We start from the raw sequence: 24074 nt of genomic DNA, 5'->3' as shown, positions 1-24074 counted from the left end.
AGTTGTAGCAATGATCGGCAACGGCAGAAGAATCAGTTCTGCCGTGTTTCAGATCTGACTTGTGCTCGCGGACACGATCAGAAACATGACGTTTCGTTTCTCCAATGTAGCAATCACCACAAATGCAACTCAATTTGTAGACTCCAGGATACTGTAAGTCAGGAACGACATCCTTCACAGATGGAATCAGATCACGGATTTTATGCACTGTACTGAATCGGACTTGGATCTTATGTTTGTTTAGAATTTTGGAGATCTTTTTGGTCACGCCAGCTATGTATGGTAACGTGATGGTTTTGGTCGGAGTTTCATGTGGCTGTTTCTGTGTGGTGGGAGAGACAGCTTGGCTGATAGTACGGTCAGAGTATCCGTTCATCCTGAGGGCCCGATGTACATGTCTTAATTCACCAGTCAGGTGGTGTTTGTCAGAAATGCCATGGGCTCTGTGGTATAGCGTTTTGAATTTCGATTTAAAGCTTTCGTGACTGCAGCAGGGATTCATCTTCTTGGTTCTTTCGGTAAAGTAACGTAGAAAGGAAATAAATTAAATAATAGAATAGGACGTTTCGATTGCAACACAAGCAATCGTCATCAGATAGAAAACAAACAGTAAATCTTCTTGGTTCTTTCGGTAAAGTCACGTAGAAGGGAAATAATAAAATAATAAAAATTAAACATAATAAAATACAATTCTCACGACGTTTCCCTGTCCCCAGACGACCTGCTTGTCAGTTTTGATGTGGTTTCCTTATTCACCAAAGTTCCTGTACCTGACACCATCGCAATCATTGAAGACTTGGTTCATCAAAGCCTGAATGCTGGGGTACCCCCCCTGGTGAGACACTGCTTAACCAATACATACTTCACCTGGAATGGAACTTTCTACAAGAAAACTGAGGGCACCCCAATGGGCTCCCCCCTATCTCCGGTTGTAGCCAACGTCTTCATGGAGAAATTTGAGACTGACGCCATCCAGACTGCCACTCTACGCCCGACCTTGTGGAAGAGGTACGTAGATGCCACTTTTGTCATCTGGCCACATGGCCGGCCTGCTCTAGACCAATTCCTCAACCACATAAATTCCATACACCCAGCCATCACACAGTGTACACACAATGTACACACACACAGTGTACACACACACAGTGTACACACAATGTACACACACACAGTGTGTACACACAATGTACACACGCAGTGTACACACACACAGTGTACACACACACACAATGTACACGTGTGTACACACACACTGTCCATGTGTGTGTACACACACAATAATGTCCACATTGTTGAGCTGAGCTCACACACCTAAGGGGTCTCTGTTCAAGGGAGGGAGCAATGGAAAATTAATCTTAATCAACTTAAATTCTAATCCCGCTACGTGACGTCACCACTCAGCATGACCTCATCGGCGTGAAACGCCAGGGGGAGGTGTACCTTGCTAGTGACGTCATGTCACCAAAGATTTCACCCCAACCGGTCTCAAGGGAGCGTGACGTCACCTCTGCCTGGGTCACTTCCGTTATCTATTCAAGCACTATCCTTATTTGGGCAAAGCCACACCCACTGACAGGGGGCTCATTAACATAATTTATTCGTGAAAGACGTCACGAGTTCGTTGTGACCGGTTCGGCACCAACGGCCCATCCCTCCACGATTGGGCCAGGCTCATTAACATAATTTATGTAAGTTACAGAGCCGCTCATTGTGGGAGGTGTCTTGTACCCCACAAGTGACGTCATGTCACCTGCTGCTGCCGCGTGACGTCACGAGGTAACGGAAAGTTGACGCTCCGCGCGGGAACTGAAATCTGAGGTGAGAAATTCTCATCGCGGTTGTGGTTGTTGTTGTGGTGATTGTTGTTGTTGTGGTTGTTGTTGTTTACCGAGGTAGAGCCTCGCTCTCTCTCTCGTAGGGATGTCAATTGAGTAGCAGCGAGCATGGAAGCGATGTCCACTTTGGAACTTTACAACGCGGGGCCTTGCCTCCTGCCCTCGCCTGGTCGCGTTCGCTTCAATTCTCTCGCTTAGTTGAGCAATTTCGATTTAAAGCTTTCGTGACTGCAGTGATTCATATTCTTGGTTCTTTCGGTGAAGTCACGTAGAATAGAAATAAAAACAATAAAACTATACAATTTAATTATGTTTTATATCACGTAGAATGGAAATAATGAAATAATATTCCCTTTTATTTTTATTATTTCCATTCTAAGTGACTTTACCGAAAGAACCAAGATAGTTTAGCAACCTGTGGAAGAACGCGATCAGCCAGGCGACGCGTTAGTTCTAGGTGAAGTCACCATGTAGGTAAGAAATGAATACAAATTCATAAAAGTAAAAATAGAAATAAAATATAAACAAATCGCGACGTTTCGGAGGCAACACAAGTCTATAATGTAGACTAGCCTGGTTATTAAGCTGGGTGAGTGTACTGGCAGTCTATAATGTAGACTGTAGCCTGGTTATTAAGCTGGGTGAGTGTACTGGCAGTCTATAATGTAGACTGTAGCCTGGTTATTAAGCTGGGTGAGTGTACTGGCAGTCTATAATGTAGACTGTAGCCAGGTTATTAAGCTGGGTGAGTGTACTGGCAGTCTATAATGTAGACTGTAGCCTGGTTATTAAGCTGGGTGAGTGTACTGGCAGTCTATAATGTAGACTGTAGCCAGGTTATTAAGCTGGGTGAGTGTACTGGCAGTCTATAATGTAGACTGTAGCCAGGTTATTAAGCTGGGTGAGTGTACTGGCAGTCTATAATGTAGACTGTAGCCAGGTTATTAAGCTGGGTGAGTGTACTGGCAGTCTATAATGTAGACTGCAGCCTGGTTATTAAGCTGGGTGAGTGTACTGGCAGTCTATAATGTAGACTGTAGCCTGGTTATTAAGCTGGGTGAGTGTACTGGCAGTCTATAATGTAGACTGTAGCCTGGTTATTAAGCTGGGTGAGTGTACTGGCAGTCTATAATGTAGACTGTAGCCTGGTTATTAAGCTGGGTGAGTGTACTGGCAGTCTATAATGTAGACTGTAACCTGGTTATTAAGCTGGGTGAGTGTACTGGCAGTCTATAATGTAGACTGTAGCCTGGTTATTAAGCTGGGTGAGTTTACTGGCAGTCTATAATGTAGACTGTAGCCTGGTTATTAAGCTGGGTGAGTGTACTGGCAGTCTATAATGTAGACTGTAGCCTGGTTATTAAGCTGGGTGAGTGTACTGGCAGTCTATAATGTAGACTGTAGCCTGGTTATTAAGCTGGGTGAGTGTACTGGCAGTCTATAATGTCGACTGTAGCCTGGTTATTAAGCTGGGTGAGTGTACTGGCAGTCTATAATGTCGACTGTAGCCTGGTTATTAAGCTGGGTGAGTGTACTGGCAGTCTATAATGTAGCCTGTAGCCTGGTTATTAAGCTGGGTGAGTGTACTGGCAGTCTATAATGTAGACTGTAGCCTGGTTATTAAGCTGGGTGAGTGTACTGGCAGTCTATAATGTCGACTGTAGCCTGGTTATTAAGCTGGGTGAGTGTACTGGCAGTCTATAATGTCGACTGTAGCCTGGTTATTAAGCTGGGTGAGTGTACTGGCAGTCTATAATGTAGACTGTAGCCTGGTTATTAAGCTGGGTGAGTGTACTGGCAGTCTATAATGTAGACTGTAGCCTGGTTATTAAGCTGGGTGAGTGTACTGGCAGTCTATAATGTAGACTGTAGCCTGGTTATTAAGCTGGGTGAGTGTACTGGCAGGGTATAATGTAGACTGTAGCCTGGTTATTAAGCTGGGTGAGTGTACTGGCAGTCTATAATGTAGACTGTAGCCTGGTTATTAAGCTGGGTGAGTGTACTGGCAGTTTATAATGTCGACTGTAGCCTGGTTATTAAGCTGGGTGAGTGTACTGGCAGTCTATAATGTCGACTGTAGCCTGGTTATTAAGCTGGGTGAGTGTACTGGCAGTCTATAATGTAGACTGTAGCCTGGTTATTAAGCTGGGTGAGTGTACTGGCAGTCTATAATGTAGACTGTAGCCTGGTTATTAAGCTGGGTGAGTGTACTGGCAGTCTATAATGTAGACTGTAGCCTGGTTATTAAGCTGGGTGAGTGTACTGGCAGTCTATAATGTAGACTGTAGCCTGGTTATTAAGCTGGGTGAGTGTACTGGCAGTCTATAATGTCGACTGTAGCCTGGTTATTAAGCTGGGTGAGTGTACTGGCAGTCTATAATGTCGACTGTAGCCTGGTTATTAAGCTGGGTGAGTGTACTGGCAGTCTATAATGTAGACTGTAGCCTGGTTATTAAGCTGGGTGAGTGTACTGGCAGTCTATAATGTAGACTGTAGCCTGGTTATTAAGCTGGGTGAGTGTACTGGCAGTCTATAATGTAGACTGTAGCCTGGTTATTAAGCTGGGTGAGTGTACTGGCAGTCTATAATGTAGACTGTAGCCTGGTTATTAAGCTGGGTGAGTGTACTGGCAGTCTATAATGTAGACTGTAGCCTGGTTATTAAGCTGGGTGAGTGTACTGGCAGTCTATAATGTAGACTGTAGCCTGGTTATTAAGCTGGGTGAGTGTACTGGCAGTCTATAATGTCGACTGTAGCCTGGTTATTAAGCTGGGTGAGTGTACTGGCAGTCTATAATGTAGACTGTAGCCTGGTTATTAAGCTGGGTGAGTGTACTGGCAGTCTATAATGTAGACTGTAGCCTGGTTATTAAGCTGGGTGAGTGTACTGGCAGTCTATAATGTAGACTGTAGCCTGGTTATTAAGCTGGGTGAGTGTACTGGCAGTCTATAATTTAGACTGTAGCCTGGTTATTAAGCTGGGTGAGTGTACTGGCAGTCTATAATGTAGACTGTAGCCTGGTTATTAAGCTGGGTGAGTGTACTGGCAGTCTATAATGTAGACTGTAGCCTGGTTATTAAGCTGGGTGAGTGTACTGGCAGTCTATAATGTAGACTGTATCCTGGTTATTAAGCTGGGTGAGTGTACTGGCAGTCTATAATGTAGACTGTAGCCTGGTTATTAAGCTGGGTGAGTGTACTGGCAGTCTATAATGTAGACTGTAGCCTGGTTATTAAGCTGGGTGAGTGTACTGGCAGTCTATAATGTAGACTGTAGCCTGGTTATTAAGCTGGGTGAGTGTACTGGCAGTCTATAATGTAGACTGTAGCCTGGTTATTAAGCTGGGTGAGTGTACTGGCAGTCTATAATGTAGACTGTAGCCTGGTTATTAAGCTGGGTGAGTGTACTGGCAGTCTATAATGTAGACTGTAGCCTGGTTATTAAGCTGGGTGAGTGTACTGGCAGTCTATAATGTAGACTGTAGCCTGGTTATTAAGCTGGGTGAGTGTACTGGCAGTCTATAATGTAGACTGTAGCCTGGTTATTAAGCTGGGTGAGTGCACTGGCAGTCTATAATGTAGACTGTATCCTGGTTATTAAGCTGGGTGAGTGTACTGGCAGTCAATAATGTAGACTGTAGCCTGGTTATTAAGCTGGGTGAGTGTACTGGCAGTCTATAATGTAGACTGTAGCCTGGTTATTAAGCTGGGTGAGTGTACTGGCAGTCTATAATGTAGACTGTAGCCTGGTTATTAAGCTGGGTGAGTGTACTGGCAGTCTATAATGTAGACTGTAGCCTGGTTATTAAGCTGGGTGAGTGTACTGGCAGTCTATAATGTAGACTATAGCCTGGTTATTAAGCTGGGTGAGTGTACTGGCAGTCTATAATGTAGACTGTATCCTGGTTATTAAGCTGGGTGAGTGTACTGGCAGTCTATAATGTAGACTATAGCCTGGTTATTAAGCTGGGTGAGTGTACTGGCAGTCTATAATGTAGACTATAGCCTGGTTATTAAGCTGGGTGAGTGTACTGGCAGTCTATAATGTAGACTGTATCCTGGTTATTAAGCTGGGTGAGTGTACTGGCAGTCTATAATGTAGACTGTAGCCTGGTTATTAAGCTGGGTGAGTGTACTGGCAGTCTATAATGTAGACTGTAGCCTGGTTATTAAGCTGGGTGAGTGTACTGGCAGTCTATAATGTAGACTGTATCCTGGTTATTAAGCTGGGTGAGTGTACTGGCAGTCTATAATGTAGACTGTAGCCTGGTTATTAAGCTGGGTGAGTGTACTGGCAGTCTATAATGTAGACTGTAGCCTGGTTATTAAGCTGGGTGAGTGTACTGGCAGTCTATAATGTAGACTGTAGCCTGGTTATTAAGCTGGGTGAGTGTACTGGCAGTCTATAATGTAGACTGTAGCCTGGTTATTAAGCTGGGTGAGTGTACTGGCAGTCTATAATGTAGACTGTAGCCTGGTTATTAAGCTGGGTGAGTGTACTGGCAGTCTATAATGTAGACTGTAGCCTGGTTATTAAGCTGGGTGAGTGTACTGGCATTCTATAATGTAGACTGTAGCCTGGTTATTAAGCTGGGTGAGTGTACTGGCAGTCTATAATGTAGACTGTAGCCTGGTTATTAAGCTGGGTGAGTGTACTGGCAGTCTATAATGTAGACTGTAGCCTGGTTATTAAGCTGGGTGAGTGTACTGGCAGTCTATAATGTAGACTGTAGCCTGGTTATTAAGCTGGGTGAGTGTACTGACAGTCTATAATGTAGACTGTAATTTGCTGCATCAAGTGAGGCGTGATTTATTATTTTATTATTTTATTTCTATTTTTACTTTTATTAATTTTAATTTAATTTTTACCTACGTGGTGACTTTACCGAAAAAACCTAAGAGTACGTGAGTTGGTGTGTTGACCGACTCTCTGTGTTGCATTACATGAAGTGTCTCTCTCTCTCTGTGCAGTCACCAAACCTCCAAGTCTCTCATTGACACAAGGCCGTCATTATAACATGTTATAATAAGTATAATATTATGTTATAATATTTATTAATTATAATGTTATAATAAGTATAATATGTTATAATTATTATATTCATATATATTAATATAATGTTATAATATGTTATAATAAGTATAATAATCAAATATGCCCCCCCAATATGTTTCTGTAAAAAAATTTGTAAATAATAATTGCGATGCTCTGTTAATAAAGACAACCATTTGCTAAACCTTGGCCACGAAATCTGGACTTGTCTTCATATAACAATGCATAGATTCCTGTTTATAGGATTGCGTTGTACTTTATGAATCCCTAATCTCTGCCATTGCATACTATGAAACAAGAAAGGTATTACAATACACTATTAGACATTATTGTGTCCATGCCATGTGCTAGTGAACTTTTAAAAATATTTTAGGGAGGAAATGGCAGGAAATTAGTTTTCTAATTTAGATATTTTTCTGGGGGGGGGACCCCAGACCCGTGGAAGATTTGGTCCCCCCCAATGTTGACTCCATGGCTACGGCCTTGCATTGACGTGCTAGTTTCTCTACCCCCCCCTCTCTCTCTATTTAAGGCCTCAACACAGAGGCGTTGTTTCTCTGTGTGCCTATGTGTGTCTCTCTCTGTGTGTCTCTGTGTCATCTCTCTCTGTGTGTCGATGTGTGTCTCTCTCTCTGTGTCTCTGTGTCATCTCTCTCTGTGTGTCGATGTGTGTCTCTCTCTGTGTGTCTCTCTGTGTCATCTCTCTCTGTGTGTCTGTGTGTCTCTCTCTGTGTGTCTATGTGTGTCTCTCTCTGTGTGTCTGTGTGTCTCTCTCTCTGCTTATGTGTCTGTCTGTGTCTCCGTGTCTCTCTCTCAAATTGAGCAATCTTTGGAAGAACATTATCAACCAGGTAGGGTGTTGACTGTTATGTTAGCTGACTCTAAGTTTAATAGGTTTTTTTTCTCTTTCATTTGTACCTGATGATGATTGCTTGTGTTGCAGTTGAAACGTCGTATGCTATTACATAATGTATTTATTTATTCTATGTGACTTTACCGAAAGAACCAAAGAGTATCTTGCTTAAGTTTTAATTTCCCTTCACCTGGCTCGCTACTTTGTAACTTTGTTTTGTTTTAAATATTCACAGTTTTTTTTCATTTTTTACCAGGCCACGCCCGCTTGAGCTGCTGTACCGCTCTTGTTTCCAGAAGCGACCTGCCCACAACAACAATAACAACAAGGTGAGGCTCGTCAACAGCGTGGTGGTGTTCACTCTAGACGCGTGGTGGTGTTCACTCTAGACACGTGGCGGTGTTCACTCTAGACGCGTGGTGGTGTTCACTCTAGACGCGTGGCGGTGTTCACTCTAGACGCGTGGCGGTGTTCACTCTAGACGCGTGGTGGTGTTCACTCTAGACGCGTGGCGGTGTTCACTCTAGACGCGTGGCGGTGTTCACTCTAGACACGTGGCCGTGTTCACTCTAGACACGTGGCCGTGTTCACTCTAGACGCGTGGCGGTGTTCACTCTGGACGCGTGGTGGTGTTCACTCTAGACGCGTGGCGGTGTTCACTCTAGACACGTGGCCGTGTTCACTCTAGACGCGTGGCGGTGTTCACTCTAGACACGTGGTGGTGTTCACTCTAGACACGTGGCGGTGTTCACTCTAGACACGTGGCGGTGTTCACTCTGGACACGTGGCCGTGTTCACTCTAGACGCGTGGCGGTGTTCACTCTAGACACGTGGTGGTGTTCACTCTAGACACGTGGCCGTGTTCACTCTAGACGCGTGGCGGTGTTCACTCTAGACGCGTGGCGGTGTTCACTCTAGACACGTGGCCGTGTTCACTCTAGACGCGTGGCGGTGTTCACTCTAGACACGTGGTGGTGTTCACTCTAGACACGTGGCGGTGTTCACTCTAGACGCGTGGCCGTGTTCACTCTGGACGCGTGGCGGTGTTCACTCTAGACGCGTGGCGGTGTTCACTCTAGACGCGTGGCGGTGTTCACTCTAGACGCGTGGTGGTGTTCACTCTAGACGCGTGGCGGTGTTCACTCTAGACGCGTGGCGGTGTTCACTCTAGACGCGTGGCGGTGTTCACTCTAGACACGTGGCGGTGTTCACTCTAGACGCGTGGCGGTGTTCACTCTAGACACGTGGCGGTGTTCACTCTAGACGCGTGGCCGTGTTCACTCTGGACGCGTGGCGGTGTTCACTCTAGACGCGTGGCGGTGTTCACTCTAGACACGTGGCGGTGTTCACTCTAGACGCGTGGTGGTGTTCATTCTAGACACATGGCGGTGTTCACTCTAGACGCGTGGCGGTGTTCACTCTAGACGCGTGGTGGTGTTCACTCTAGACGCGTGGTGGTGTTCATTCTAGACGCGTGGTGGTGTTCACTCTAGACACGTGGCGGTGTTCACTCTAGACACGTGGCGGTGTTCACTCTAGACGCGTGGCCGTGTTCACTCTGGACGCGTGGCGGTGTTCACTCTAGACACGTGGCGGTGTTCACTCTAGACGCGTGGTGGTGTTCACTCTAGACGCGTGGTGGTGTTCACTCTAGACGCGTGGCGGTTTTCACTCTAGACGCGTGGCGGTGTTCACTCTAGACGCGTGGTGGTGTTCACTCTAGACGCGTGGTGGTGTTCATTCTAGATGCGTGGCGGTGTTCACTCTAGACGCGTGGCGGTGTTCACTCTAGACGCGTGGTGGTGTTCACTCTAGACGCGTGGTGGTGTTCGCTCTAGACGCGTGGTGGTGTTCACTCTAGACGCGTGGTGGTGTTCGCTCTAGACGCGTGGCGGTGTTCACTCTAGACGCGTGGCGGTGTTCACTCTAGACGCGTGGTGGTGTTCACTCTAGACGCGTGGTGGTGTTCGCTCTAGACGCGTGGCGGTGTTCGCTCTAGACGCGTGGCGGTGTTCACTCTAGACGCGTGGTGGTGTTCGCTCTAGACGCGTGGTGGTGTTCGCTCTAGACGCGTGGTGGTGTTCACTCTAGACGCGTGGCGGTGTTCACTCTCTACATGTGGAGGGGAAACCCGGGGATCGGGAAGGAAATCCATGCGACCACGGGGAGAGAGAGAGAGACACGTAAACTACAAATATACAGCAGGCGTCAGGGTCAGGATGGAACCCACGACTTCCTGTATGCCAGGACAGGTAGTTAACATCTCACCACAGAGAGACACGCAGCCTCGGCTGTGGTGGTTGATCCTCAATGAATTACTTGGTGGAGTGAGGAAGCATTAATACTGAGCAGGTGAAGGTGGCCAGGCGTGGGTCTGGACACACCACCACCTGTGAACCATGCCAGTGTGTGACAGTGGTGGAGCCAGTGGGGGTGGGGTGGCACGTGCCCCCCCAACGATCATTGGGGTTTATTAGTAACTAGCTTCACTACCCGGCTTTGCCCGGGACTTGGATTCTTGTCTTGGATTAATTTAATATTCCCTCATATTTCACTGAAAAACCCTGAAAAAGTGATTCTTGTAAGAAAGAAAAGCTGAAAGAAATCAATTTAACTAATTCGGATGTTTTTCACTGAAGGAAATTTTACCTTAACCCACTTCTACGTAATGTCGATTTTGGCAACTCGGGAAGGGAATGACGTGGCGAGCTGAAAACAGTCGCGTTCACTTCGAAATTCCAGACAGCAAAAGCTGTGAAAATTTCATGACGCCAAAGCCTGGAATTGGAGAGTTTTTGCTGCTGCACACAAACAAACAGATGTAAGTTCTGCTTTATATTTAAGATGGCAGTTGTACCCGTTCTTCACACGGATTTGTATTGAAACTCCGAGAAGCCATTGACTTTATCGGGCAGGAGCGAAGCGCCACCTAAAATCTCCCGGCACGCTGTGAACAGCTGTAGAAGTACGGCGCGCGAAGAGCCATGTGGTAGGGGGGTAAGCATTGCAGAGCGCTTAGCTCAGGTGTGATGTGGGTTGATGCCACATACGTCATGGTCATTCCCCCCCCCCCCCCCCCCAAAATACAAAAGTCTATTTTTCTTTCCTGAAGGCATCAACACGTTCAGCGAGCGCGATGACGATCACACGCGTCGAATGAAAAGCAAGGGACAAGTCCTTTCTTACTAACAACTCCTTTCTCACTAACAACTCCTTACTTACTAACAACTCCTGTAATTTTTCATTGCTGGAGGGGTTTCCCCCCCCCACCTGAAAATCCTGGCTCCACCTCTGAGTGTGTGACAGTGTCAAGTTTGTATTTGCAGTAAAGTCATCCCAGCAATCAAGGACATCTGTGCCTGGCTTCACATCTCTAAGTTGCGATTGAACATTAATTTATGCATTTGTGCATGACACAAATAGTATTATTTTAAACACCCTTTGCTATGTCAGCTGAATTTAGCTTTCATAAACATTTATTTTGAAGCAAAACAGCTGAAATTGTGTGCTCTGAGTTTTGGGTTAACGTTCATTTTGAAGATACGAGGGCTTCCAGGCACGTTTCTAACCACTTGACCTCTCATTGTGTGCCATAACAGCCCGTGTGATGAATTTGGAACACTTTTTCACTATATCATGAATATATGAATAAGTATAGATGTGTAAGTCATGTGTGACTGTATATGCATTCCTCTGTGCATCGATACTGACGTGTAGATGGTGTGGATATTCTCTTTTTTCTGTCTGCAGTTGTCGCTTCCTCTGCAGAATTTGTCTCATGGAGCAAAGGCACTCGGCGCAGCTCGGTGCAAAAAGGCATCAATGCGACCGGTGTGCATACAGCACGGATTGTCCTGGAAATTTGACACGGCACCAGAGAACTCACACAGGAGAGAAACCCTTCAAGTGCAGTGTGTGTGGGAAGGCGTTTGCACAGTTATCTACTCTTGTAACACACAAGAGAACACACACGGGAGAGAAACCCTTCAAGTGCAGTGTATGTGGGAAGGCGTTTGCATGTTCATCTACTCTTGTAATACACCAGAAAACACACACGGGAGAGAAACCCTTCAAGTGCAGTGTGTGTGGGAAGGTGTTTGCACGTTCATCTGCTCTTGTAGCACACCAGAGAACACACACGGGAGAGAAACCCTTCAAGTGCAGTGTGTGTGGGAAGGCGTTTTCAGATTCATCTTATCTTGTAACACACAAGAGAACACACACGGGAGAGAAACCCTTCAAGTGCAGTGTATGTGGGAAGACGTTTTCAGATTCATCTGCTCTTGTAAGACACAAGAGAACACACACGGGAGAGAAACCCTTCAAGTGCAGTGTGTGTGGGAAGGCGTTTTCAGATTCATCTGCTCTTGTAAGACACAAGAGAACACACACGGGAGAGAAACCCTTCAAGTGCAGTGTGTGTGGGAAGGCGTTTGCATGTTCAGCTCATCTTGTAACACACAAGAGAACACACACGGGAGAGAAACCCTTCAAGCGCAGTGTGTGTGAGAAGGCGTTTACACTTTCACGAAATCTTCAAAGACACCAGAGAACACACAAGCATCAGAAGATCCACAAGGAGTGGAGTCTGAAATCAGCTTGTGAATGTCAAAGTGCCTCAATGAGCCCATCCCTCATCAAACAAGAACCGGAAGAAAATCTCAGCTTGGACACTTTTAAAGAAATCGAGGTGAAATATGAAGAGGTGAAGGTGAAATGTGAAGACGTGATGGTGAAGAGCCAAGAAGTGAAGGTAAAATGTGAAGATGACGATTCAACTCCCAAATCGGACCTTCACATCGATGGAGACAACGTGAAGCAGGAGGAGAATTCTGACTGTGAGGCAGAGCGAGGCGACTCCCAGCAGTTTGTGGAAGTGGAGGTGTGGGTGGACTTCCTCCGAGACAATACAAAGTCAAATGGAGACTCGGGAGATGCGTAAGCCTTAGACCAGTGGTTCTTAACCTGGGGTTCGATCGAACCCCTGGGGTTCGGTGAGTCAGTCTCAGGGGTTCGGCGGAGGTTAAGACACACACCTGACTCATGTGTGCGCGCACGTGCGTGTGTGTGCACGCACGTGCACACACGCGCACGCACGCACGTGCACACACGCGCACGCGCACGCACGTGCGTGCACACAGAAGTGCACGTGTGTGCACACACGTGCACGTACTGGCAGTCTATAATGTAGACTGTAGCCTGGTTATTAAGCTGGGTGAGTGTACTGGCAGTCTATAATGTAGACTATAATTTTCTGCATCAAGTGAGGCGTGATTTATTATAATTTTATTATTTTGTTTTTACTTTTATTAATTTTAATTTCATTTTTTACCTACGTGGTGACTTTACCGAAAAAACCTAAGAGTACGTTAGTTGGTGTGTTGACCGACTCTCTGTGTTGCATTACATGAAGTGTCTCTCTCTCTCTGTGCAGTCACCAAACCTCCAAGTCTCTCATTGACACAAGGCCGTCATTATAACATGTTATAATAAGTATAATATTATGTTATAATATTTATTAATTATAATGTTATAATAAGTATAATATGTTATAATTATTATATTAATATATATTAATATAATGTTATAATATGTTATAATAAGTATAATAATCAAATATGCCCCCCCAATATGTTTCTGTAAAAAAATTTGTAAATAATAATTGCGATGCTCTGTTAATAAAGACAACCATTTGCTAAACCTTGGCCACGAAATCTGGACTTGTCTTCATATAACAATGCATAGATTCCTGTTTATAGGATTGCGTTGTACTTTATGAATCCCTAATCTCTGCCATTGCATACTATGAAACAAGAAAGGTATTACAATACACTATTAGACATTATTGTGTCCATGCCATGTGCTAGTGAACTTTTAAAAATATTTTAGGGAGGAAATGGCAGGAAATTAGTTTTCTAATTTAGATATTTTTCTGGGGGGGGGACCCCAGACCCGTGGAAGATTTGGTCCCCCCCAATGTTGACTCCATGGCTACGGCCTTGCATTGACGTGCTAGTTTCTCTACCCCCCCCTCTCTCTCTATTTAAGGCCTCAACACAGAGGCGTTGTTTCTCTGTGTGCCTATGTGTGTCTCTCTCTGTGTGTCTATGTGTGTCTCTCTCTGTGTGTCTGTGTGTCTCTCTCTCTGCTTATGTGTCTGTCTGTGTCTCCGTGTCTCTCTCTCAAATTGAGCAATCTTTGGAAGAACATTATCAACCAGGTAGGGTGTTGACTGTTATGTTAGCTGACTCTAAGTTTAATAGGTTTTTTTTCTCTTTCATTTGTACCTGATGATGATTGCTTGTGTTGCAGTTGAAACGTCGTATGCTATTACATAATGTATTTATTTATTCTATGTGACTTTACCGAAAGAACCAAAGAGTATCTTGCTTAAGTTTTAATTTCCCTTCACCTGGCTCGCTACTTTGTAACTTTGTTTTGTTTTAAATATTCACAGTTTTTTTTCATTTTTTACCAGGCCACGCCCGCTTGAGTTGCTGTACCGCTCTTGTTTCCAGAAGCGACCTGCCCACAACAACAATAACAACAAGGTGAGGCTCGTCAACAGCGTGGTGGTGTTCACTCTGGACGCGTGGCGGTGTTCACTCTAGACGCGTGGTGGTGTTCACTCTAGACGCGTGGTGGTGTTCACTCTAGACACGTGGCGGTGTTCACTCTAGACGCGTGGTGGTGTTCACTCTAGACGCGTGGCGGTGTTCACTCTAGACGCGTGGCGGTGTTCACTCTAGACGCGTGGCGGTGTTCACTCTAGACGCGTGGCGGTGTTCACTCTAGACGCGTGGCGGTGTTCACTCTAGACACGTGGCCGTGTTCACTCTAGACACGTGGCCGTGTTCACTCTAGACGCGTGGCGGTGTTCACTCTGGACGCGTGGTGGTGTTCACTCTAGACGCGTGGCGGTGTTCACTCTAGACACGTGGCCGTGTTCACTCTAGACGCGTGGCGGTGTTCACTCTAGACACGTGGTGGTGTTCACTCTAGACACGTGGCGGTGTTCACTCTAGACACGTGGCGGTGTTCACTCTAGACACGTGGCGGTGTTCACTCTAGACACGTGGCGGTGTTCACTCTAGACGCGTGGTGGTGTTCACTCTAGACACGTGGCCGTGTTCACTCTAGACGCGTGGCCGTGTTCACTCTGGACGCGTGGCGGTGTTCACTCTAGACGCGTGGCGGTGTTCACTCTAGACGCGTGGCGGTGTTCACTCTAGACGCGTGGCGGTGTTCACTCTAGACGCGTGGTGGTGTTCACTCTAGACGCGTGGCGGTGTTCACTCTAGACGCGTGGCGGTGTTCACTCTAGACGCGTGGCGGTGTTCACTCTAGACGCGTGGCGGTGTTCACTCTAGACGCGTGGCCGTGTTCACTCTGGACGCGTGGCGGTGTTCACTCTAGACGCGTGGCGGTGTTCACTCTAGACGCGTGGCGGTGTTCACTCTAGACGCGTGGCGGTGTTCACTCTAGACGCGTGGCGGTGTTCACTCTAGACGCGTGGCCGTGTTCACTCTAGACACGTGGTGGTGTTCACTCTAGACACGTGGCGGTGTTCACTCTAGACACGTGGCGGTGTTCACTCTAGACACGTGGCGGTGTTCACTCTAGACACGTGGCGGTGTTCACTCTAGACGCGTGGCCGTGTTCACTCTGGACGCGTGGCGGTGTTCACTCTAGACGCGTGGCGGTGTTCACTCTAGACGCGTGGCGGTGTTCACTCTAGACGCGTGGCGGTGTTCACTCTAGACGCGTGGCGGTGTTCACTCTAGACGCGTGGCGGTGTTCACTCTAGACACGTGGCGGTGTTCACTCTAGACGCGTGGCGGTGTTCACTCTAGACGCGTGGCGGTGTTCACTCTAGACACGTGGCGGTGTTCACTCTGGACGCGTGGCCGTGTTCACTCTGGACGCGTGGCGGTGTTCACTCTAGACGCGTGGCCGTGTTCACTCTGGACGCGTGGCGGTGTTCACTCTAGACGCGTGGCGGTGTTCACTCTAGACACGTGGCGGTGTTCACTCTAGACGCGTGGCCGTGTTCACTCTAGACACGTGGTGGTGTTCACTCTAGACACGTGGCGGTGTTCACTCTAGACACGTGGCGGTGTTCACTCTAGACACGTGGCGGTGTTCACTCTAGACACGTGGCGGTGTTCACTCTAGACGCGTGGCCGTGTTCACTCTGGACGCGTGGCGGTGTTCACTCTAGACGCGTGGCGGTGTTCACTCTAGACGCGTGGCGGTGTTCACTCTAGACGCGTGGCGGTGTTCACTCTAGACGCGTGGCGGTGTTCACTCTAGACGCGTGGCGGTGTTCACTCTAGACACGTGGCGGTGTTCACTCTAGACGCGTGGCGGTGTTCACTCTAGACGCGTGGCGGTGTTCACTCTAGACACGTGGCGGTGTTCACTCTAGACGCGTGGCCGTGTTCACTCTGGACGCGTGGCGGTGTTCACTCTAGACGAGTGGCCGTGTTCACTCTGGACGCGTGGCGGTGTTCACTCTAGACGCGTGGCGGTGTTCACTCTAGACGCGTGGCGGTGTTCACTCTAGACGCGTGGCGGTGTTCACTCTAGACGCGTGGTGGTGTTCACTCTAGACGCGTGGCGGTGTTCACTCTAGACGCGTGGCGGTGTTCACTCTAGACGCGTGGCGGTGTTCACTCTGGACGCGTGGCGGTGTTCACTCTGGACGCGTGGCGGTGTTCACTCTGGACGCGTGGCGGTGTTCACTCTAGACGCGTGGCGGTGTTCACTCTAGACGCGTGGCGGTGTTCACTCTAGACGCGTGGCGGTGTTCACTCTAGACGCGTGGCGGTGTTCACTCTAGACGCGTGGCCGTGTTCACTCTAGACACGTGGTGGTGTTCACTCTAGACACGTGGCGGTGTTCACTCTAGACACGTGGCGGTGTTCACTCTAGACACGTGGCGGTGTTCACTCTAGACACGTGGCGGTGTTCACTCTAGACGCGTGGCCGTGTTCACTCTGGACGCGTGGCGGTGTTCACTCTAGACGCGTGGCGGTGTTCACTCTAGACGCGTGGCGGTGTTCACTCTAGACGCGTGGCGGTGTTCACTCTAGACGCGTGGCGGTGTTCACTCTAGACGCGTGGCGGTGTTCACTCTAGACACGTGGCGGTGTTCACTCTAGACGCGTGGCGGTGTTCACTCTAGACGCGTGGCGGTGTTCACTCTAGACACGTGGCGGTGTTCACTCTAGACGCGTGGCCGTGTTCACTCTGGACGCGTGGCGGTGTTCACTCTAGACGCGTGGCCGTGTTCACTCTGGACGCGTGGCGGTGTTCACTCTAGACGCGTGGCGGTGTTCACTCTAGACACGTGGCGGTGTTCACTCTAGACGCGTGGCCGTGTTCACTCTAGACACGTGGTGGTGTTCACTCTAGACACGTGGCGGTGTTCACTCTAGACACGTGGCGGTGTTCACTCTAGACACGTGGCGGTGTTCACTCTAGACACGTGGCGGTGTTCACTCTAGACGCGTGGCCGTGTTCACTCTGGACGCGTGGCGGTGTTCACTCTAGACGCGTGGCGGTGTTCACTCTAGACGCGTGGCGGTGTTCACTCTAGACGCGTGGCGGTGTTCACTCTAGACGCGTGGCGGTGTTCACTCTAGACGCGTGGCGGTGTTCACTCTAGACACGTGGCGGTGTTCACTCTAGACGCGTGGCGGTGTTCACTCTAGACGCGTGGCGGTGTTCACTCTAGACACGTGGCGGTGTTCACTCTAGACGCGTGGCCGTGTTCACTCTGGACGCGTGGCGGTGTTCACTTTAGACGCGTGGCCGTGTTCACTCTGGACGCGTGGCGGTGTTCACTCTAGACGCGTGGCGGTGTTCACTCTAGACACGTGGCGGTGTTCACTCTAGACGCGTGGCGGTGTTCACTCTAGACACGTGGCGGTGTTCACTCTAGACGCGTGGTGGTGTTCACTCTAGACGCGTGGCGGTGTTCACTCTAGACGCGTGGTGGTGTTCACTCTAGACGCGTGGCCGTGTTCACTCTAGACACGTGGCGGTGTTCACTCTAGACACGTGGCGGTGTTCACTCTAGACGCGTGGTGGTGTTCACTCTAGACACGTGGCGGTGTTCACTCTAGACGCGTGGCCGTGTTCACTCTGGACGCGTGGCGGTGTTCACTCTAGACGCGTGGCGGTGTTCACTCTAGACGCGTGGCGGTGTTCACTCTAGACGCGTGGCGGTGTTCACTCTAGACGCGTGGTGGTGTTCACTCTAGACGCGTGGCGGTGTTCACTCTAGACACGTGGCGGTGTTCATTCTAGACGCGTGGCGGTGTTCACTCTAGACGCGTGGCGGTGTTCACTCTAGACACGTGGCGGTGTTCACTCTAGACGCGTGGCCGTGTTCACTCTGGACGCGTGGCGGTGTTCACTCTAGACGCGTGGCCGTGTTCACTCTGGACGCGTGGCGGTGTTCACTCTAGACGCGTGGCGGTGTTCACTCTAGACACGTGGCGGTGTTCACTCTAGACGCGTGGTGGTGTTCACTCTAGACGCGTGGCGGTGTTCACTCTAGACGCGTGGTGGTGTTCACTCTAGACGCGTGGCGGTGTTCACTCTAGACGCGTGGCGGTGTTCACTCTAGACGCGTGGCGGTGTTCACTCTAGACGCGTGGCGGTGTTCACTCTAGACGCGTGGCGGTGTTCACTCTAGACGCGTGGCGGTGTTCACTCTACATGTGGAGGGGTAACCCGAGGATCGGGAAGGAAATCCACGCGACCACGGGGAGAGAGAGAGAGACACGTAAACTACAAATATACAGCAGGCGTCAGGGTCGGGATCGAACCCACGACTTCCTGTATGCCAGGACAGGTAGTTAATATCTCACCACAGAGAGACACGCAGCCTCGGCTGTGTTGGTTGATCCTCAATGAATTACTTGGTGGAGTGAGGAAGCATTAATACTGAGCAGGTGAAGGTGGCCAGGCGTGGGTCTGGACACACCACCACCTGTGAACCATGCCAGTGTGTGACAGTGGTGGAGCCAGTGGGGGTGGGGTGGCACGTGCCCCCCCGATAGGATCATTGGGGTTTATTAGTAACTAGCTTCACTACCCGGCTTCGCCCGGGACTTGGATTCTTGTCTTGGATTAATTTAATATTCCCTCATAATTCACTGAAAAACCCTGAAAAAATTGATGCTTGCAAGAAAGAAGCCGAAACACTTCAATTTTCCTAAATCGGATGTTTTCCCTCAATTCAACCTGCACCCACTGCTACGTCAGGTCGATTTTTGCCACTCGGGAAGGGAATGACGCGGCGTTCGCTTCGAAATTCCAGACAGCATAAGCTGTGAAAATTTCATGACGCCAGAGCTCAGCGTTGGAGACTTTTTGCTGCTGCACACAAACAAACAGGTGTAAGTTCTGCTTTATATTTAAGATGGCAGTTGTACCCGTTCTTCACACGGATTTGTATTGAAACTCCGAGAAGCCAAAAAGTCTATTTTTCTTTCCTGAAGGCATCAACACGTTCAGCGAGCGCGATGACGATCACACGCGTCGAATGAAAAGCAAGGGACAAGTCCTTTCTCACTAACAACTCCTTACTTACTAACAACTCCTGTAATTTTTCATTGCTGGAGGGGTTTCCCCCCCTACCTGAAAATCCTGGCTCCACCTCTGAGTGTGTGACAGTGTCAAGTTTGTATTTGCAGTAAAGTCTATTAACTCTATTGAGCCCAGAGGTTATATCAAAACGGTAGTTTATTTTAGTTTTCCTCTGGAACTCTTTGTAAGAATGGAGTCAGGAAGTGATCACAGCACACACGTGCAGCAGCTGAAGTCAGAACTGCTCATCCCAGCAATTAAGGACATCTGTGCCTGGCTTCACACCTCTAAGTTGCGATTGAACATTAATTTATGCATTTGTGCATGACACAAATAGTATTATTTTCAACACCCTTTGCTATGTCAGCTGAATTTAGCTTTCATAAACATTTATTTTGAAGCCAGACAGTTGAAATTGTGTGCTGAGTTTTGGGTTAACGTTCATTTTGAAGATACGATGGCTTCCAGGCATGTTTATGACCATTTGCCCTCTCATTGTGTGCCATAACAGCCCGTGTGATGAATTTGGGACACTTTTTTTTACTATATCATAAATATATGAATAAGTATAGACGTGTAAGTCACGTGTGACTGTGTATATGCATTCCTCTGTGCCTCGATACTGACGTGTAGATGGTGTGGATATTCTTCTTTTTCTGTCTGCAGCTGTCGCTGCCTCTGCAGAATTGGTCTCATGGAGCAAAGGCAGTCGGCGCAGCTCGGTGCAAAAAGGCATCAATGCGACCGGTGTGCATACAGCACGGATTGTCCTGCACATTTGACACAGCACCAGAGAACTCACACGGGAGAGAAACCCTTCAAGTGCAGTGTGTGTGGGAAGGCGTTTGCACAGTTATCTACTCTTGTAAAACACCAGAGAACACACACGGGAGAGAAACCCTTCAAGTGCAGTGTGTGTGGGAAGGCGTTTGCACAGTCATCTGCTCTTGTAACACACCAGAGAACACACACGGGAGAGAAACCCTTCAATTGCAGTGTGTGTGGGAAGGTGTTTGCACGTTCATCTGCTCTTGTAGCACACCAGAGAACACATATGGGAGAGAAACCCTTCAAGTGCAGTGTGTGTGGGAAGACGTTTGCACTTTCAGCTCATCTTGTAGCACACCAGAGAACACACATGGGAGAAAAACCCTTCAAGTGCAGTGTGTGTGGTAAGGCGTTTGCACAGTCATCTACTCTTGTAAAACACCAGAGAACACACACGGGAGAGAAACCCTTCAAGTGCAGTGTGTGTGGGAAGGCGTTTGCACAGTCATCTGCTCTTGTAACACACCAGAGAACACACACGGGAGAGAAACCCTTCAAGTGCAGTGTGTGTGGGAAGGCGTTTGCACGTTCATCTGCTCTTGTAGCACACCAGAGAACATATATGGGAGAGAAACCCTTCAAGTGCAGTGTGTGTGGGAAGACGTTTGCACTTTCAGCTCATCTTGTAGCACACCAGAGAACACACACGGGAGAAAAACCCTTCAAGTGCAGTGTGTGTGGGAAGGCGTTTGCACAGTCATCTACTCTTGTAAAACACCAGAGAACACACACGGGAGAGAAACCCTTCAAGTGCAGTGTGTGTGGGAAGGCGTTTGCACAGTCATCTGCTCTTATAACACACCAGAGAACACACACGGGAGAGAAACCCTTCAAGTGCAGTGTGTGTGAGAAGGCTTTTGCATGGTCACCACATCTTCAAAGACACCAGAGAACACACAAGCATCAGAAGATCCACCAGGAATGGAGTGTGAAATCAGCTTGTGAAAGTCAAAGTGCTGCAATGAGCCCACCCCTCATCAAACAAGAACCAGAAGAAAATCTCAGCTTGGACACTTTTAAAGAAATCGAGGTGAAATATGAAGAGGTGAAGGTGAAATGTGAAGATGAAGATTCAACTCCAAAATTGGACCTTCTCATCGATGGAGGCAACGTGAAGCTGGAGGAGAATTCTGACTGAGGCAGAGTGAGGCAACTCCCAGCAGTTTGTGGAAGTGGAGGTGTGGGTGGACTTCCTCCGAGACAATACAAAGTCAAATGGAGACCCGGGAGATGCGTAAGCCTTAGACCAGTGGTTCTTAACCTGGGTTCGATCGAACCCCAGGGGTTCGGTGAGTCAGTCTCGGGTTCGGCGGAGGTTAAGACACACACCTGACTCATGATTGTGCACCAGTAAAACATGTTCCTATGTTTTGAATTTGAAAAAATATTTTTTTTTTCCAATTAAGAAGGGTTCTGTGAATGCGCATATGAAACTGGTGGGGTTCAGTACCTCCAACAAGGTTAAGAACCACTGCCTTAGACGATGCCGCTCCAATAGATGCACCTTTGTCACAGGCCTTTAATGACAAGAATGTGAAGTTGAACACTCAGTTCCTAGGTTCAACCTGCAGGGTAAGAGCGGCCAGTCTTTGTGGACCTGTGTGTTGGGTAGATCTCTAACCAGGAGCGAGAGCTAATAAGCTCCCAAGCATTCACTGTTATCAATTGCATTTATATTGTGCTTGCTTAATCGCCTCGGCAATTCGGAGTTTTGTATCGTATCTCTTTTCAAACACTCTAAAAGCATCCCCAAGTAGCAGCTGCCCCTGTGTGGCACAAGGTGGTGGTCCTGCACCGGCCTGCATGTGGACAAGAGCCTGTCAGTAGGGGGCGATGGTTGATGTGGAATCTCAGTTGTGGAGTTTGTAGGTAATGTTTAGAATTTGCTAAATTTTTACCCAGATGCCAGCATGCAATGGCCGACTCGTTTTGAATGGTGCATTAGTATGTTGTACATACACTGTTAAGCAGACGGTGCGTATTTTTTTTCATTAGCTTCTTGTTAATAGGATGTAACCTAATGCATTATATTTCAGTGCAGTAATTCAATTTTGTTAATATGCCTGTCACGAATTTAAAATGAATACTTGTCTGATGGTGTGCATACATGTAACATTTTCTCTACAAGGGTCAAACATTGAATAAGTCATGTTAGGACGCAGTTTGTGTTTTGCAAGTAACCTGTACAGATCACTCAGGTGAGACTCATTGTTCTTGTGATACAGGTCAAAGGGTACTTTTGTGTTTTCAGGAAGCATCTCCCTCTGGAGCAACTCATTGTCTTTGAAATAGGGAGCACACTCGGATCATTCATCTGTTACAAGTCATACCACTCAAAATTTACACGTAGAGGAGGTACATTCTCTACAACACGAATTATTATTTTGCATTACGTGTTGACGTAGATTTTGTCTGACTAGGACGAGAAATACTCCTTACTCAGTTTAACACGTAGGCTTTCGCGACCAATATTGTTCATAATCAACGATTTTTGGGTTTAGATCGCGTTATTTATAAATGTGTCGTAACCCTCCACCACCCGACACGGCCAATCAGTAAAAAAAGTGTCACGTTGACAAAAGACAAATAGTTCACTGCTTTAGCCCACCGGTGTGTTGAAGCGTGAAACCACAACATTTACAATTTGAGTACGACGTTTCGCTGGTAATTGCATCCAGCATCATCGGGCAATTCGCCAGAATGGTGAGGCTATGCTGTGTCTCCCGTTCTTATATAGAGCAGCAGCAGGGTGACGTCATCATTAACTCATCAGGTGCAAAGATTTGAGGGGGGGGGTTATTGTAATTATATACTTGATTAGTAATAAGGCTATTGTTACGATGCGAGTTGTAGATTAGTAATCATTTGGAATGTGTTCTATTGTGATTATGCTACATTAATAATCAGTTAGTGCTTGTTTCCCTTATAAGGAATTGTAATGCATCTTATTTAATAATACGCTTCCAGGCCGCACTAAGCCTGTAGCTGTCTGAGCGATTAAAGTTATTTCTGTTTCTCTCAATCTCAATGGATTCTCTAATTAGTCTTTGCCAGTAGTAACTAGTTTTACACAACACTTCAACGTTGTCAAAATCAATTGAGTGTCCCTGTTGACAAGCATGTTCTGCCACTGCCGACAGTTGTGTTTGCAATAGTTTAATATTTCTCTGGTGTTCTTTTAGTCTTACACTAACGTTACGCCCTGTCTGTCCAATATAGCATCTGCCACATACACAATTAATCCGATATACACCTTCTGTTGATAATTTAGGTAATTCGTCTTTAGTGCACGTTACTAATTGTTGAATTTTGTGTACTGTACCAAATCTTACTGTAATGTTTTGCTTTTGCAAAACACGGGCTAATTTGTCAGTTACTCCTGAGATAAATGGTATTTTTATTGTTTTAATAATCTGATCGCTTTCAGCAGTGTTGCTTTGCGATCGTGATTTGGCATTTAGTGCTCTGTTAATTTGAGCATTATTGTAGCCATTCTGTCTTAGTGCTTCTTTAACATGTTTAATCTCTCTCACTAGACTTTCATCATCTGACACTGTTTTAGCCCGATGTATGAGCGTCTTGATTAGAGAGGATTTCTGAGCTGGGTGATGATGCGATTTCGCATTCAGATAGGCATCAGTGTGCGTTTGCTTTCTGTAAACGCTGTGTGTTATTTTACCATTTAGGCCATGCCCAAGTAAAATATCCAGGAACGGGAGTGTGTTATTCACCTCCATTTCCATGGTGAACTGAATGGCCGGGTTTTGTGCATTGAGATGATTTAGAAAATCGTTAAGTGTATCTTTACCATGTGGCCAGACAACCAAAGTGTCATCCACATATCTAAACCAAAAGGATGGTTTTAATGTGCTCGAGGCAAGTGCTCTGGTTTCAAAGTTTTCCAT

At 47.4% G+C, this 24074-nt stretch overlaps 1 long non-coding RNA gene across 2 annotated transcripts; it reads left to right on the top strand.

The window, feature by feature from the left end:
• The first annotated feature begins 550 nt into the window (after positions 1–550).
• On the top strand, positions 551–22265 carry LOC144740854 (uncharacterized). Of its 2 annotated transcripts, none has more exons than XR_013589801.1 (5): positions 551–1008; positions 7997–8069; positions 11491–12678; positions 14219–14291; positions 20008–22265. It is a non-coding gene; the product is annotated as an uncharacterized LOC144740854 (long non-coding RNA). The 2 variants fall into 2 exon arrangements; XR_013589800.1 differs by lacking the exon at positions 551–1008 and adding an exon at positions 1640–1818.
• The last annotated feature ends 1809 nt before the right edge of the window (positions 22266–24074 follow it).

This window comes from Lampetra planeri, unplaced genomic scaffold (genome assembly GCF_965212315.1).
Source record: "Lampetra planeri unplaced genomic scaffold, kcLamPlan1.2.h2 scaffold_316, whole genome shotgun sequence".
Taxonomy (NCBI): Eukaryota; Metazoa; Chordata; class Hyperoartia; order Petromyzontiformes; family Petromyzontidae; genus Lampetra; species Lampetra planeri.
The sequence above is the reverse complement of the archived record's forward strand: the minus strand, read 5'-3'. Positions and strand labels throughout refer to the sequence as shown.